The 17,337-nt window shown below is 44.1% G+C and overlaps 1 long non-coding RNA gene across 1 annotated transcript in view; it reads left to right on the top strand.

The window, feature by feature from the left end:
• The window catches only part of LOC133384436 (uncharacterized), a 93,396-nt gene extending 76,388 nt beyond the window's left edge, over window positions 1-17,008 (top strand). The window contains exon 5 of the long non-coding RNA XR_009762560.1: window positions 16,588-17,008. This is a non-coding gene — a long non-coding RNA (uncharacterized LOC133384436). The remainder of the gene's footprint in view (window positions 1-16,587) is intronic.
• Window positions 17,009-17,337: the final 329 nt, after the last annotated feature.

Here is a 17,337-nt window from a genome sequence, read left to right as displayed (position 1 = left end):
AGCAGATTTTGCGTAGCAAGCAGGATACCAGGCTTACTACATGCCTTGGGGGTGGGGAGGAGATGGTTGGATAGATGGATGAGTGAATGGCAGAAGTCATGGTTGTTTCATCTACCATTTCCCCAGGGAATATAAAAGCATAGACTTAAAACCAGTTTCCAGGTTGCAATCTGGCCATTTTTAGTTTTGAATTTATTAGTTTAGTTTTATATTTCAGAATATCAGGGCTTTACATTCTTCTGTTTGATTAGGGAACTTGGGAAGAACATAAAGATGGGATCTAAAACCTCAAGGAAAGCAACTTATTGTAAATATTTGATTTATATGCTTTGACTTGGAGTGATTTTTTAATATAATAATCGGTAGTGGGTGTGTTAATGGAACAATAGGTCTAGGGAAAGAGAGAAAGAAATGTAAAGAGTTCAGAAGTGGGCTTCAATCATGATTCATAGCTAGGAAAGTCTGGCTTCCAGAAAGATTGCCAAAGTAAATAGAATGACCTTAAAACAGATGGTTAAGTGTTGCTATTATCTCTGTTTGTAAGTACCTCCCATGAAGAGATTTCTAACAGAGAATGCTACTTGAGCAAAAGCATTACGATGTTTTGGAGCTGGAAGTTGAAACTAGGCAAACTGAAACTGGAAAGAACTAAGCTTATAATTACGGAAGTATTTATTGACACAAAGAATGTAATATCGCCCCTGTCAAATGAGGTCTTTAAACTCTACCTATGCTGACCATCATTCCATGAGATTCTTGCATTCAGTCCAGAATTATAGTGTTGAAGAAATAATTAATAGGTTAAATCTATTACTTTTGCCAGACAGGAATTTACTGTGGCCTTAAAGGACTTGTTCAGAAAAGAAAAGGGACTAGGTACCTAAAGGCAATATTATTTGGGGAGGGGGGGAGTTCAGCTTCAAGAACAATTTGTCTATAGATATTCACACAATCGCTATCCACATTTTCCCTAAAAATGTCTGAAACTGCCTTGACTACAAATGCTTTGGAGTAGTTCAGTGTTTGCTAGTCCTAATAATGTTAGGCAAGTGTGGCCATACCTCCCAAACTGCCTTGTACCCTGTGGGTGGATCTGTGGGCCCCTAGGAGGGCCAATCCGCCCTGTCCCAAAAATGGGACCACACACCCTGCCCCAGATCTGTCCCTGAAGTTATTCAGGGGTGGGGCTGAATATTTTTTTGAAAAAAATTGAAAACATGATTGGGAGGGAGGAAGAAGGAAATACTATGTCTCCGTCTCCCTCTCTCCTGAGAGCAGGAGGGTACAACTTGCACCGTGCAAGAACCGTTTTGTGTCTGGCACAGGTGCATTTGTGGGGTGGTGCGCAACCCCCAGAATGATGGAAGGAACATTCCTCCTCCCATTCATGCTTGCTCTCACGGGTTTGCAAGTGATCTTGGGTGATCCCTCGAGAGCCTGAGCAGGGCAGAGTCAAGGCCAGGTCTTAGGCCTGGGTAGCCTGATACTGGCCTCTTTCTTTGCCTGCCAGCTTTGAAGGGAGGACATTGTTGGAGCAGACTGCCAAAGAGCCACGTAAGAGGTCGGTATTGGTTAGGGAGCTCTTCGGCAGCCGCTCCACATCCTCCTCTTTCCAGAGGCTGGCACTCGGCATTGGATGTTGTCACTCATGCCCCACCCCTTGATAGCCCCAGATCACTCTGGGTCACCATACCCGACCAATAGCAATCTGAATCCGACTTAGCTGAGGCCCAAAAAACCTCTGAAGAGACTTGATTCAGCTCAGGGCTTGGCCAAATATGGAGCACAGCCCTAGTCAATAGCACCATAGTTTCTAAAGGGATGACACCGCTCTTCAGATGTTATACTTGAAGCCCTGTGTTCAGTAGCAGACAATGCAGTGGAGCTGCCCCGCTCACCTGACCTCCTTCAGCCTGCCTTGCCTCTGCAAAGCAAGACAGACAGAGGAAAGAGAGAAGCCATGGCAAGATTGACATGGTGCAAATGCACTGGCAGAACCAATCTGGCACTCATGCCAGCACTTTGTGGAGAGGTCAGCGCAATGTCCCTGTGTGTGCCAGTCTCACCCGCTCCACCACCAGCCTTTCCAAGCTGAGTGGAAATGTCTGAAGGGGGGCTCTAAGCATGATTGGTTGAATGCACATAGAAGCCTCCTTGCAGTCAGGAACCCTGATAGTGCAGGGAAAGGCTTTCCTTCATGGAAAGGCTTCAAAGCATGATCAAAAAATGCACTTAGAAACCTCCTTCAGACTTCCTGTCTCTCAAGACAGGAAGGTTGGTGGTAGAACAGATAGGGGCATTGAGGACAAGGGATGGCACTTGCCACCCCCAATCCCCCTACTCATCTTATGATGCCCTGTTTAGGCATAACACCTGAACAAGTGTTATGAATTTCAGCCAAATGCTGTCAAGTAGTACTACTGAGATAGCTTCACAATATATGAGACCAGGACCAATTTATTTACCAAATGTTGGAAGGCCTGGCGAATATCATCACTTGGGTTCAGTATTTCAACGGCATGTTTTACATATCCCAACCTGGTAACCCTGGGACTGTTAGTGTTTGCAATTTTAAAAAATCTATTTGCAATTCAGACCAAGCCTGAGAGCTGTTCTTAGACTGTTTGAATAATGATGGGCACCGCTGAATTTCAATGACTGCTTGAAAGGTCATCTCTCTCTCCCCCCCCCCATATTTCACTTTAAAAAGATGGCTAGCCTGTGTTACTTTAATTCTTATGTATTAGTTTGAGTGATTCAAGCCATTATCCTACTGAAACCCCATAAACTAAAGAAAAACATAACTCTGTCTTCTATGGGTATTATGTTTTATGTTTTGCAAGAAAAACTACATATTTGGACCACTTCTCTCTATAGTGATTAGAGATTCCAGATGGCTCTCCTGAGGCATAGGCAATGGCAACTAGTAGCGCTTTTTTGCAATCACACCAACCACAGGCTGCATCCACTTTTCACACCAGTCTTATTCAGACCCTCTAAAATGGTACAGAACAAACATGTGGTGGCCGTGGAGGCCGGTTCCATTCACAACCTCCACCCATTGACTGACTCTGTGTACGTTGTGGATGCCACCTGCTGCTGCAGTCCCAATCTCCCCTTCACCCATTGATGCTACATGGCTGTAGAAGTCCAAACAGGGCTACTGAGATTTCTCTAAGCAATACTGTAGGCAGAGAAAATGGTGGCCAGCAAATATAATATTGTGAAAATAAGCAAAGAGCTCATGCGTGAGAGCCAGCCCCATGCTTGTGAGTCCTTTGTAAAGAATTTAGATTGATGTGTATATTGCCCAATTGCTTCATTGCACTTTGGGGAGCAGTCATCTTCTAAAGCTGCCATCAGCGCTGACAATGGTGAGGCAATGCTTTTTCAATTTTGCTTCCCAAAGTCTCATAATCCTCCTTTCCTCCTTGATTTATGTAGAGTTAAAGCTGCTGCAGTTAATAGATCAATTCCTATGCCTGGTTCTAATCCATAATGTTCAGAGCCCTAGAATATTCAGTTTCCATGCCGTACCTGCTTGCTATTAGAATCATTCCAGAACCTTGAAAGAAAAGCATCTATGGCAGCATGTTTCATTATGAAAGGGGACATATAGTAGCAGTCAAATGAGGGACAGCTACTTTTATATATTGTTTCAAACATCAAAGGAGAATGCAGGTGTCCCTCCCCATGTCTACACAGGACACGACTGTGGGCATGTGGGACTGTGCCTCCGGGTACACACCTGACACTAACACACCTATTGGCCATGGCTCTCAGCAGCCATCCCTTCAGTGTTAATTCAAAAGAGTGGGTGTGCCTGGAAGACTGGGTGGGTATGTTTGGAGGGAGGCAGAGGAGGAGGAACAAAGGCCTTCTCTGGCTCAGATTAATATCCAAGCTTCAGAAGTCTTGGAGTTTATTTATTTAACAAAATGTATATACCACTTCAATGTAAAGAACTCTAAGTAGTTCATAAAAACATTAAAATTATCAATAAAACAGTTAAAAACAATTAAAAACACATTCAAAACAACAAAAGCTGCTTCTAACTAACAAGATTAAAAGAGATCAACATCTATGTTTCTGGATAGGCTTGCCAAAACAAAAAAAGTTTTAATCAGGGGCCAAAAGAAATACAGCAAAGGCGCCTGCCTGATGTAAATAGGCAGGGAGTTCCAAAGAACAGGTGCTGCCACACTAAAAGAATGATTTCTTACAAGTGCAGAACTAGTATTATGTGGCACCTTTAACTGTGCCTGTTCCACAGAGCGAAGTGCTCGAGTGGCCACATATGGGCTAAGGGGGTCTCCCAAGTAAACTGGTCCCGAGCTGTTAAGGGCGTTATTTATCAGTAGTAACACCTTGAATTTGGACTAATAACAAATCAGCAACCAGTGCAGATCCCTCAGCAGAGGTGTTACATGCTTACAGGGTCTCACTCCTGTCAGCTATCTGGCTGCAGCATTCTGCACTAACTGCAGTTTCCGGCTCAAGGGCAAGGGAAGCCCCGTATAGAGTGCATTGCAGTAATCCAGTCTTGAAGACACCAGTGCCTGAACTACTGTGGCCAAGTTCTCCCATTCTAGGAATGGTTGTAGTTGTCTCACTAGGTGCAGGCTGATAAAAGGCACCTCTAGCCTTGGAGGTTTCAACATGACCAATGGTCTAAAAATCTTTGGTGTAACATTCTTCGATAGTAAAGGGTTACTCCCTGGCTATTAGTCACAAAGATTACTTACTCAGTAAGCTGGTAATGAGCAGAAGAGAATTGTTGTTTTTTGTTATGCTTTCTTCAGAGAAGCCAGTGATAAGCCGTAAAATAGCAATTTGAGGGCAAGATAGCAGCTGCATGCCGAACAATAAGGTATAATAAAGCAATAAACGGTAAACAATAGATTAAAGCCCTTGAAAAGAAAATATGAGGTAGAGAGCTCCCGTAACTGCGTCTCACCAGGACGCCATTTTTCTCCCCTCCATTCTAGGAATGGTTGTAGTTGTCTCACTAGGTGCAGGCTGATAAAAGGCACCTCTAGCCACTGAGGCTACCAGGGCCTCCAGTAACAGAGCACCCCCCAGACTGCCTACCTGCTTCTTCAGGGGGAGTGCAACCCCATCCAAGATAGGAAATTGACCAATTTCTCAAACATGGGAACTACTCAGCCATAGTGCCTCCATCTTGCCAGGATTCAAGCTCAGCTTATTTTCCTTCATCCAGCCCACCACTGCATCCAGGCACTGGTCCAGGGCCTGCACAGCCTCTTCTGCTCCAGATGTTATGGACAAATAGAGCTGAGCATCATCAGCATACTGATGACACCTTGCCCCCAAACTCCTAATGTCCACTTCCAGTGGCTTCATATAGATATTAATTAGCATTGGGGATAAGATGCTACCCTGTAGTGCCCCATAGCACAACTGCCAGGGGGTCAGAAAACAATCACCTGATGCTACTCTGTGGAACTGGTCCTGTAAGGAGGACTGGAACCACCATAACACAGTGCCCCCAATTCCCATTCCACAAAGCCTGTCCAGGAGGATACCATGGTTAATGGTATTGAAAGCGACAGAGAGATCAAGAAACAGGAGCAAGGTTGCCCTCCCCTTGTCCCGCTGTCTCTAGAGGTCCTCCCCACAGGGTAAGCAAGGCCGACTCAGTCCCACAGCAAGGTGTGAACCCAGATTGGAATGGATCTAGATGATCAGTTTCATCCCAGAATACCTGCAGCTGCCCCACCACTATTCTTTCTACCACCTTCCCCAAGTAGGGGGTATCTGCAATTGGTTGATAATTATTCCAATCCAAGAGATCCAGGGCTGGTTTCTTTAGGGTTTTCACTACCACCTCTTTAAAGGCCACAGGGACCACCCCCTCACACAGTGAAGTGTTAACCACACTCTGGATCTAACCAATCAAACCGCCTCTGCTATTAATAAGCCAGGAGGATCAGGAGCCAAGAGGGCACATAGTTGGAAGTTTGTTTATTTATTTGTATACTGCCCCATAGCCGAAGCTCTCTGGGTGGTTTACAGTAACGAAAAACATTAAAAACAAAAATACAAATTTAAAACACATCTTTTAAAAACAATTTAAAACACAATTTAAAAAATTTAAAACAATTTAAAAACACATGCTAAAATGCCTGGGAGAAGAGGAAAGTCTTGACCTGGAGCCAAAAAGATAACAGTGATGGTGCCAGGCACACCTCGTAATTTCGGGGCCACCACTGAGAAGGCCCTCTCCCTTGTTGCCACCCTCCAAGCTTCCCTCGGAGTAGGCACCCGGAGGAGGGCCTTAGATGTTAAGTGTAGTGTATGGGTGGGTTCGTATTGGGAGAGGCGTTCCATCAGGTATTGTGGTCCCAAGCCATGTAAGGCTTTATAGGTTAAAACCAGCACTTTGAATCGAGCTCGGAAACATACAGGCAGCCATGCAAGCAGGCCAGAATTGGTTTTATGTGTTCAGACCATCTGGTCCCTGTTACCAATCTGGCCGCTGCATTTTGCACAAGCTGCAGTTTCCGTAGAGTGCATTGCAGTAATCTAACTTGGAGGTTACCAGAGCATGGACAACTGAAGTCAGGTTATCCCTGTACAGATAGGGGCGCAGCTGGGCCACCAACCGAAGTTGGTAGAAGACACTCTGTGCCACCAAGGCTACCTGAGTCTCAAGTGACAGAGATGGTTCTAGGAGAACCCCCAAGCTACGAACCTGCTCCTTCAGAGGGAGTGCAACCCCATCCAGGACAGGTTGGACATCCACTCTCTGGTCAGAAGAACCACCCACTAGCAGCATCTCAGTCTTGTCTGGATTGAGCCTCAGTTTATTAGCCCTCATCCAGTCCATTGTCACAGCCAGGCACCGGTTCAGCACACTGACAGCTTCACCTGAAGAAGATGAAAAGGAGAAATAGAGCTGCATGTCATCAGCATACTGATGGCAACGTACTCCAAAGCTCCGGATGACCGAACCCAACAGTTTCATGTAGATGTTGAACAGCATGGGGGACAGAACTGACCCCCGTGGAACCCCATACTGGAGAGTCCAGGGTGCCGAGTAATGTTCCTCGAGCACCACCTTCTGGAGGTGACCTGCCAAGTAGGAGCGGAACCACTGCCATGCAGTCCCTCCCACTCCCAACTCAGCCAGTCTTCCCAGAAGGATACCATGGTCAATGGTATCGAAAGCTGCTGAGAGATCAAGAAGAATCAACAGAGTCACACTCCCCCTGTCTCTCTCCCGACAGAGGTCATCATACAGGGCGACCAAGGCTGTTTCCGTGCCAAAACCAGGCCTGAAACCCGACTGAAATGGATCCAGATAATCGGTCTCATCCAAGAGTGTCTGGAGCTGGCCCGCAACCACTTATTCAAGGACCTTGCCCAGGAATGGAACATTTACTACCGGCCTATAGTTATTAAGATTTTCTGGGTCCAAGGAGGTTCTCTTCAGGAGTGGTCTCACTACTGCCTCTTTCAGGCAGCCAGGCACCACTTCCTCTCGTAGAGAAGAATTAATCACTTCCCTGGCCCAGCCGGCTGTTCCATCCCTGCTAGCTTTTATTAGCCAAGAAGGGCAAGGATCCAGCACAGAAATGGTTGCACGAACCTGTCCAAGCACCTTGTCAACGTCCTCAAGCTGTACCAGCTGAAACTCATCCAAGAAATCGGGACAAGGCTGTGCTCTGGATACCTCGCTTGATTCAGCTGCTATAACACTGGAGTCTAAGTCCTGGCGGATGCTAAAGATTTTATCCTAGAAGTGCCTAGCAAATTCATTACAGCGGGCCTCAAATGGTTCTACCATGTCCCTGGGGCCAGAGTGTAATAGCCCCCAGACAATTCTGAAGAGCTCTGCTGGGCGGCAGAGTGATGATTTGATAGCGGCAGCAAAATATTGTGTCTTTTGCTGCCCTCACTGCCCCTAAATACAGCTTACCATAGGCACTTACCAGTGTATAATTGCATCCACTAGGAGTTCGTCTCCATCTGCACTCAAGCTGTCTCCTATATTGTTTCATCGCTCTGAGCTCTGGGGTATACCATGGAGCCGTACGAGCTCTACACAGGAGAGGGCGCTCAGGAGCAATCATGTCAACCGCCTGGGTCATTTCTGTATTCCACAGTTCAACCAGGGTTTCAACAGGAGCGCCAGCCCTATCAGCTGGGAAACTTCCCAGAGCCCTTTGGAAACCATCCGGATCCATTAGTCTCTGGGGGCGGACCAACTTAATAGATCCCCCACCCTTGCAGAGGGGAAAAGCCGCTGTAAGTCTAAACTTCAGCAAGCAGTGATCTGTCCATGGCAGAGGGACTGATGTAAGGCCCCCCACATTCAGATCACCAACTCCATGTCCAGATGCAAAAACCCAATCTAGAGTATGCCCTGCTACATGTGTTGGGCCAATGGCATATTGTGACAGTCCCATGGTTGTCATGGAAACCATGATATCCTGAGCCGCCCCGGATAAGGTGGCCTCGGCATGGATGTTGACATCCCCCAGAACCAACAATCTGGGGGATCTCAACAGTACACCCGAGACTACCTCCGTCAGCTCAGCTAGGGAGTCTGTTGGGCAGCGGGATGGGTGGTACACCAACAGAATCCCCAGTCTGTCCCGCTGACCCAACATAAGGTGCAAACACTCCAGACTAGTAGTCACACGGACAGGGTGCTTGCAGGGGGAGATGGAGCTCCTATAGACCACAGCAACCCCCCCTCCCCAGCCCTCAGGTCTACCCTGATGCTGGACCAGGTACCCTGGTGGACATAGCTGGGAGAGACTGACTCCCCCCTGCTCACCCACCCAGGTCTCGGTTATACATGACAGATTGGCTGCCTCATCCACAATTAAATCATGAATGAGGGAGATCTTATTATGCACCGATCTGGCCTTTAGCAGCAGCATCCGTAGGTCTGAGAGCTGGCTGATAGGGCAACCAACAAACCTGCGGGTATAGGGAGGACCAGAACAAGGCACAGCTGTTAACTGCCTGGGCCGCGTTCCCCTTACCTGGCAAGTCCTCCTCACAATGCCATATCTCCCTCAACCCGTCACTACACTAATTGGGGGGCCCTTATGTCTCCCCACTTGGCTCTGAGTCCTCTCTCCCAGGCACATGACTCAGTTTAGCTGCCAGCACCTTGTCCATCTCAGCTGACTGCATAAGCTGAAACTGATCCCACAAGACATCACCCACTCCAGCACTGGGTACCTCATCTGAAATGGTCATAACAGCAGAGTCAAGGTCACTCCGAAGTTGAGCTATGCATCCTCAAAGTGTGCAGCTAGTTGGCCACAGTGGGTCCTCAAATGCTGCACAGTTTCCTCCCTCACAGTGAGTAACTTCCAAACCATTGATGCCATGCAAGCTGCAAAGTGAGCCTTCTTCACAGCCCACACTGCCACTTGGTAGATATGACTGTGTGCACTAACCAGTATTCCAAGAGAGACTTGCACCACTTGCACTCTAGTCTTTGTCTGGCTTGCTTCATAGCCCGAACTTCCCCAGAATACAAAGGGGCCACTTGGGCTCCACAACACGAGAGGGTGTTCGGAAGCAATCATGTCAACTGCCTGTTTCATCTCACCATTCCACAGCGAGACCAGGGCTTCAACAGGATCATCAGCTTTCTCTGCTGGAAGATCCCCTGGAGCATTCAGGAACACATCAGGTTCCATCAGTCTCTGAGGGCAGGCCATCTGAACAGTCCCACTACCCTTACAGGAGGCAATTGTCCCTACTAGTCCAAACTTCACTAGGGAATGGTCCAACCATGAGAAGGAAGTACATTCTATGCCCCTACCTTTGATCCATCCTTCCAGTCACTTGGTTTTATCTTGGATTTGAGGCAAGCATTATGAGCTGCCCAAATTCATATTGATAATATGGATTTTGGTGCCCTCACTAAGCATGTTAGTGCCACAGCTGATTATATTAAACAAATGATGCCCAGGATAGTGGGGGTGGGATGGCAAAATGGCACCGAGAAACATCAGCAGGAGAACAAAAATGGGGAGAACAGCATTGAAAGAATGCAAATGTTTGGCAGGGGGGAATCTTTGAGGGGGGAATAGTTCTGCTGCATCAAATATGTGACTTTTGAAGCAAACAACATTCAAGACTATTCAGTACAGCCCTGTTGTGAACAGGTTCCAGGGCTGATGAACTCTGGCTCAAAACATCCCTAGGTGAAATTCTCACTCAAGGGCACAGCCATCCAAATAAATGAGGATTGAATAAATATTATTATAATGAAACCCAGGATCACTATTTATGGAATAATCCAAGAATGAGTGAAAAAGATGAATTGCAAAACTTATCTCCTCAGGCTTTGAGTCAATTTATGTTATAGGTCAAGATATTAAGTAGAACCTTTGGTTATCCAACAGGGGATACTTTTCAAATAAGCCTCAAAGCCCTTTAAAAATTGAATGATGTGATTGTATCATTGGGCTAGCCTGAACAAAAAGTTTTTGCAGCACACAGAAATTATGTTCAGGTTTCTGGTTATGTTTTGTTTTGACTTCTGAAGGAAAAGAATTGCAAAGCTTAGCAGCCACTGAGAACTCTTGCCTGTGAGCCTTCACTGTTGTAATATGCCACTATTCTATGATTCAATATTATTTATTACAATCTTAATGCAGCCTTTCCTTCCAAACAATTCAGAACAGCCTGCCTGAAGTTGCCAAGATGTTTCCTCTTTGAATACTGGTCAAGCAAGTCCTGCTTAGTTTTTTTAAATCAGTTTGTCTTATCAGCTATGAAACAAACAAAAGCTTTCCTCACCGTCTGGAAAAGGGGCACCTGCTGTAAGGGGCACCTGCCATCCTTGCTGTGACCTGCATGTCTGATCTGGAGAGTTGCCCTTCCTAAGAGAGAGCAAGGAGGAGATATTGGAAAAGGGGAGAAACAGAGGGTAGAAACACACTCACTGTTCTGCCAGTTCCAGTGCATCTCTACCTCTCTCTTCTGAAAACTGGGGCACATGATGCTAGTCAAACCCCACCCCTTTTCCCTGTAAAACTGCTTGAGTGTGGGTTTTTTTAAATTCACTTCTAAAAGATTTTGCAGCTGCTCAGCAGATAAACCAGTCACCCCTCTGGGTGTAGCTAATGGAAGCACTTTGATCCAGTGACTAGTGTGTTTACAGCCAGAGACTGAGAAGAGACTGGGGACAGGTCTGTGACGGCTGGTGAAGCACCAATGGGATTTCTGAGAGGTGGAGTAGAAGATCCCTTTCAGCAGTTTGGAAATAAAATGAGCTCTGGGATTGCTGGCATATAAACTTTCTGGGAAAGGGAAGCCTAACTCACTGCTGAAGCTGTGCAATGCATGTGGGTACGAATGAGGGAGAAATTGAGTTCAGTTTGCATTTCAATGCAACACTACAGCATTTGTGTTTCCTGCAACCATTTATGAACTGAAACACAACTATTTGCTCTTGTCTAAATTTTGTGATGAAATTAAGAATATAAGAACAGCCTGCTGGATCAGGCCAGTGGCCCATCTAGTCCGGCATTCTGTTCTCACAGCGGGCAACCAGATGCCTATGGAAGGCCCACAAGCAGGACCTGAGCACAAGAACACTCTCCCCTCCTGCAGTTTCCAGCAACTGGTATTCAGAAGCGGACTGCCTCTGACAGTGGAGGTAGAACATAGACATCAGGGAATAGCCACTGAAAGCTTTATCCTCCATGAATTTCTATAATCCTCTTTTAAAGCCATCCAAGTGGTGGTCATCACTGCCTCTTGTAAGAGCAAATGCCATAGTTTAACTATGTGCTGTGTGAAGAAGTACTTTGTTTTGCCTGTCCTGAATCTTCCAACACTGAGCTTCATTGGATGTCCATGAGATCTAGTGTTATATAATAATCCTTCCAAATAATGTGAACAAAAATACTTAGGGGAAGGTGTGCATAAAAATGCACATATTAGTGAAGATTACATATACAATGCTCTATATTAAGGGAAATTGTTTCCACAAATGTGTGCATTAGGTAAAATTTCAAAAATAATGTGTACATTTGCAGAAATATGCACTAAAATGCTGACAAATTCTCATGGGGGCTTTTTAAATATAAAGGAAAATGACGCAGATGTGGAGAACTGAACTTAAGACTGGAAAAATGAGAAATTGACAGAAACTAAAATTGACAAATTTGTCCATCCCTGTTGTAGTTGTTATGTGCCTTCAAGTCGATCACGACTTATGGCAACCCTATGAATCAGAGACCTCCAATAGCATCTGTCATGAACCACCCTGTTCAGTTCTTGTAAGTTCAGGTCTGTGGCTTCCTTTATGGAATCAATCCATCTCTTGTTTGGCCTTCCTCTTTTTCTACTCCCTGCTGTTTTTTCCAGCATTATTGTCTTTTCTAGTGAATCATGTCTTCTCATGATGTGTTCAAAGTATGATAACCTCAGTATCATCTAGTGACAATTCTGGTTTCATTTGCTCTAACACCCAATTATTTGTCTTTTTTGCAGTCCATGGTATGCACAAAGCTCTCCTCCAACACCACATTTCAAATGAGTTGATTTTTCTCTTATCCATTTTTTTTCACTGTCCAACTTTCACATCCATACATAGAGATTGGGAACACCATGGTCTGAATGATCCTGACTTTAGTGTTCAGTGATACATCTTTGCATTTCAGGACTTTTCTAGTTCTCTCATAGCTGCCCTCCCCAGGCCTAGCCTTCTTCTGATTTCTTGGCTATTGTCTCCATTTTGGTTAATGACTGTGCCAAGGTATTGATATCCTTGACAAGTTCAATGTCCTCATTGTCCACTTTAAAGTTACATAAATCTTCTGTTATCGTTACTTTAGTCTTCTTGATGTTCAGCTGTAGTGCTGCTTTTGTGCTTTCCTCTTTAACTTTCATCAGCATTCGTTTCAAATCATTACTAGTTTCTGCTAGTATGGTATTGTCTACATATCTTAAATTATTGATATTTCTCCCTCCAATTTTCACACCTCCTTCATCTTGGTCCAATCCTGCTTTTTGTATGATATGTTCTGCATGCAGATTAAACAATAGGATGATAAAATACACCCCTGTCTCACACCCTTTCCCATGGGGAACCAATCGGTTTCTTCTTATTTATTTATTATTTTATTTATACCCCGCCCTTCCTCCTTACAGTAGCCTCTTGTCCAGAGTATAGGTTGAGCATCAGGACAATCAGATGCTGTGGCACCCCATTTCTCTTAAAGCATTCCATAGTTTTTCATGATCTACACAGTCAAAGGCTTTGCTATAATCTAAAAAGCACAGGGTGATTTCCTTCTGAAATTCCTTGGTTCTTTCCATTATCCAACATATGTTTGCAATATGATCTCTGGTGCCTCTTCCCTTTCCGAATCCAGCTTGGACATCTGGCATTTATTGCTCCATATATGGTAAGAGCCTTTGTTGTAGAATCTTGAGCATTACTTTACTTGCATGGGATATTAAGGCAATAGTTTGATAATTACTGCATTCCCTGGGATCTTCTTTCTTTGGAATTGGGATGTGTATTGAATTCTTCCAGTGTGAGGGCTATTGTTTAGTTTTCCATATTTGTTGACAAATTTTTGTCAAAATTCAGACAGATTCAGTCTCAGTAGCTTGTAGCAACTCTATTGGTATGCCATCTATTCCTGGTGATTTGTTTCTTCCAAGTATTTTAAGAGCAGCTTTCACCGCACACTCTAAATTTCTGGTTCTTCTTCATATGGTTCCTCCATGAATGAATCTGTCATCCTTGCATCTCTTTTATAGAGTTCTTCAGTGTATTGCTTCCATCTTCTTTTTATTTCATCTCGGTCAGTCTTTCTCTCTTTTTAACAAGAGGTATCATCTTTTTGCATTCTTCCCTGATAATGTCTCTGACCTTTCCACAGTTCTTCTGGTTTTCTGTCAACTAAGTTTAAAGCCTCAAATCTGTTCCTTATTTGATCTTTATATGCTTCTGGGATGTTATTTAAATTGTATTTTGACATTATGATTGCTTTGTTGTTGTTCTTTAGCTTTACTCTGATTTTTTATATGACCAGTTCACTATCTGTACCACAGTCTGCTCCTGGTCTCATTTTCACAGAAAGTATGGAACTTCTCTATCTTCTGCTACCAATTATATAATCAATTTGATTCCTATATTGACCATTTGGTGGTGTCCACGTGTACAGTCATCTTTTCAGCTGCTCAAAAAATGTGTTTGCAAGAAACAAATTATTGGCTTCACAGAATTTGATAAGTCTCTCTCCTGCTTCATTTCTATCTCCTAAGCCCCATTTCCCCACAATTCCTAGTTCTTCTCTGTTCCCTACTTTTGCATTCCAGTCCCTCATGATTACATCATGATTACCGCATGAGTCCATCCCTATCTTCCATTAAACTGGCAGATACAGAAGCTGGAGCTGTTCCATTTTGAACCCATTTCTTTTGTGCCACAGCATTTAACATTTCCTCTTTTTCCTCTGCAACACCTGGCCCTACCTTGAACATGTTCTGTAATAAGGCTGTATGGTGCCACTGTTTTGCTGGCAGAAACAGGTATGGCTACTGGGCCAATATGCCTGAAGCTAACTTCAGGCAAATTTCCTCTCTTTATAAACCTTTCCCACACTGAGTTTCACCAGAACAGTACTAAGAGAGCTGCCCAGAAATCCCTTTCTTTGCACTTGTGTTTTATTTACAGATACAGATACTTCAAAGTACTAACAGCCTCACCCTTCTGGACTGGACTGGAAAGTGGTTTTACAAAAACACAACTTTAAGTGAACAACTTGTCAATTCTTTAGCTTTGATTTTAAAAGGTTGTTTCCCCCCACCTCCCAAACAGACCTTTATATCTTTTTACAGAAGTTCCTGGCACTCACAGACTTCAAAAGAGTTGTCTTACAATTAGCTACATCTTTTCTCTTATGGAATCATATGTCGGTAGGAGGTTTGCCCAAGAAAGAAGCAATAAATAGTACCTTTATGCTGCATTTTATAATTATCACCTATCTGATCTTTTTCCGATAGGCTTGAATCCAAGAACCATGAAGAGCATTAGACAATGTGATTCAATCACAAAGGTACAGCAAAAACCTCAATGGAGGAGTGTGAGAAGACAGAAGTGTTTCATTTTAAAAGCATACAGGAGGTATGTGCTGTCATTGCAAGCACATTTCTTGCTCTGCTTGCCAAACATAGGGAAAGAGAGCAAAACAAAAAAGGAAGAAAAGCAGCATTTTCATTAAATATTGAAAGAACAGTGTTTTGGCATCATGTATGATGAATGAATAAAGACAATGTCCAAATAAACATAATGTATTTCTATCAAATAGATATACAAATATTTTAAAACCTTACAAAAATAGGTCTGTGGCTGATAACCAATAGAACATACAATATTGACCAAATCAGTTTCTCTCCATTTCTCCTAATTCTAGTCTTAAGTTCAGTTATCCATATGTCTGCATCGCTTTCTTTTCAAACAAAAAAGCTCTTATGAGAATTTTCAGCATTTTGGTGCATATTTCTACTAATATTCACATTTTATGTGCAGTTTTGCCTAATACATACATTTTTGCATTCAGCTTTGCCTAATACACACATTTGGAAACAATTTTCCCTAATGTTGTTACAAGTTTTGGGGGGTTGGAATGGATGATCCCTGTGGGTCCCCTTCCAGCCTCTGATTTAGAGACTTGCGCCTGGGGGGAAAGAAACTCGCTCTGTTGGTCAGATGAGTGTCTCCTTTGTTAAACAAATAGAGTGGCCAGGTAGGATGATGGGATTATTGGTTGCCCAGCAACTGGTGAATGAGCTGGGAAGACCCTTTTGTCATTGAAACTCTTCTGGAGAACATCCCCCCTTCCTGGAGCCCAGGAGAGGCTTGTAGTTTTAGTTGTGACTGGAGAATGCTTGGGAACTGGAGGCAGGCGGAGAGACTGGCTCTCTGCACCATGGCATTTGGGGTGCCTCCTGTAATACAGATGGAAAAGCTGGATGTTGGACTGCTGATGCCTTGAACCCCTCCATCCTAAGCTCAGGTTGGAATTTGTGTAAATAAATAAACCATATTTCATAAAGACAACGTAGTCTCCACTGACCTTCTTCCCAAAGGAAACCAAACCCTGGATGAGCGTAGGGACCCCGGTGATCTCACCGCTTGGAGATTGGGGAGGCGCGCAACAATATAATGCATTTTATATGTAATTTTCACTGCTATGTGCACTTTTGTGCACCTTCCCGTAAGTATTTCTGTACACATTATTTGGTTGGAGAGGTGCACCACAAAATTTGGAGAAAGATTATTTAGACCTTGATTTTATTCATTCATTGGTATCCATTGGTTGGTCAGGGGTTAAATCCTTTAGGTTTGGTTTGACACCATGTATAACAACTATATTAGCCAGGCACTGGCCCATTCATATATGTACCCTGTGATGTGGAAGCTGCTTCCATGTGGTATGAGTCCATGGTACTGTTGTGTGTGAATTAAACAATGGTCAGCGGGGCCAATTGCACATGGTTATGCCATTTGAGTGGCACTCTTCAAAATGGGTGGGAAACACCAATTCATATGACTATGTTTCCCCACAGGGATGGGATCAGAGGCAGAGCAGGAAGTATCTCTACCCTCAGCATCTTCCTTGGGTGAATGTGGATAGGTTTGCAGCCTGAGTCTCTTGGAGGAGGAGGCCATTTCCAGATCATCGGCATGATTGCTTCAGATATTACTGGTGGGGGGCTGGCGGCAGGCAGGAAGACGGAGACAGTGCTCGAGGGCTCTCTGAGCAAATACACCAACCTCATCCAAGGCTGGCAAAGCAGGGAGAAGCATTGTCTCCGACTCCTGTGTTTCCTGGCCTGGAAGAATCGTTACAACCAGAACAAGGGGCAATAGGATTGCCTATGAAGCAACAACTGAATTCATCTGCTTGGAGGGCCTAGAACTAGGACAGCAGCAAGTACCGCGTGTGCCGCAAGCACAACATCGCCGTACGCAAGAGCTGCGACAATGGACATGCGTATACAAGTATTTAAAGTAACACTTGCTCAATAATTTGCTTTTAATAATGTTATTTGTTATTTAATTTTGAGAATTGTATTATTTTATTGATGTATTCTGTTCTATTGATGTATTGCTATATTCATGCTTTTTTTGTAAGCCGCCTTGAGGGCTTTTTGGCCATAAGGCAGGGTATAAATTTAAGTAATAATAATAAAATAATAATAATAATAACAATAACAATAATAATAATAATAATCACACAAAACGTTCCCACACTATGCTTGTGCTTGTGTGCGTGAGCAAGAGAGAAGGGCCATGATCTCTGTGTTCCTTGCATC

The sequence above is a fragment of the Rhineura floridana genome, chromosome 4, assembly GCF_030035675.1.
Source record: "Rhineura floridana isolate rRhiFlo1 chromosome 4, rRhiFlo1.hap2, whole genome shotgun sequence".
Classification (NCBI taxonomy): Eukaryota; Metazoa; Chordata; class Lepidosauria; order Squamata; family Rhineuridae; genus Rhineura; species Rhineura floridana.
This window is presented reverse-complemented; position numbering and strand designations above follow the sequence as displayed.